The sequence below is a fragment of the Papio anubis genome, chromosome 3, assembly GCF_008728515.1.
Source record: "Papio anubis isolate 15944 chromosome 3, Panubis1.0, whole genome shotgun sequence".
In the NCBI taxonomy this organism is placed as follows: Eukaryota; Metazoa; Chordata; class Mammalia; order Primates; family Cercopithecidae; genus Papio; species Papio anubis.
The window spans coordinates 6,847,982-6,848,948 of record NC_044978.1 but is presented as its reverse complement, the minus strand read 5'-3'; positions in this window follow the sequence as shown (position 1 = coordinate 6,848,948).

The window sequence follows — 967 nt, the reverse complement described above, 5'->3', positions numbered from 1 at the left end:
GTTCACAGCCCGAGCACAAACCACTCCCCGGGTGCCAGGCCGCCCCGAGGTCGCCCCGCTGCCCGGGTCACGCGTGGCGCACGGTGGCCGCGAGTTGGGCGCTCCCGGGCCTGACTGCACGACCGTCGGGGGCTGCTCGGTTTAGTGGTGGTGGTGGTGAGGTTTTCCCCACCATCCGTGTTCCATCAGCTCCTTAGAGTCACGACTATAGAGATTCTGTGTGATTAAAAGACGACCCCAAGAATCTAGTGCCGTGAAGCTGGTGGGAGGTGGGGAGACCTGGTTTGGGTCTCAGGGGTGAGCCCGCTGTTTCGCAGCGTCCCCGTGGGGACCCTTGGCCGGTGGCTGGGTCAGTTTCACACCGGATGGGGCAGGGAACTGGGTCTGGCGGGGGTGCTGTACCTCGAGGCTCAGTGCCTCGAAGCTGGATTTGCATTTGGCTGCGCCTGACCGGCTTGCAGTTTCTGCTCAAACTGTGCGGAAGGGCCTGAGGTGTTTGCTAAAGCCTGCTGTCCCCTGCTCGACCCGTATCACCACACATGCACCCCAACTGCACGTTACCTCCTGGTAATGCTTGCCCACTGATGCTGTGCACATTTTGTTGCAGTTGTTTCAAAACAGGGCAAATCAGAAAAACAGCGCAATGGGAAAGACCATCAGTGACATTTCTGGAGTCGTATGCCCCAAGCAACTAAATCTGATTTTCATGAAATTCGTTACCCTACGCAGACGTCTAGCCCCTTACAGTGGTTCTAGCACAGAGAATGACAGAAGAACCCCTTTCTGTTTCACTCATACTTGAGGGTACTGTCAGCACTCCATAAATAACAGCTACCGTAATAATCATCAGTTCTGATCTGCACGTCCCGGATTTGAACTGCTGTTCCATACAAAAGCTTGTTAACTATATTAATTTAGCCTCACGGAGGAAGAATGATGAGAGTAAACAGTTGGTTCTGTCTAATTA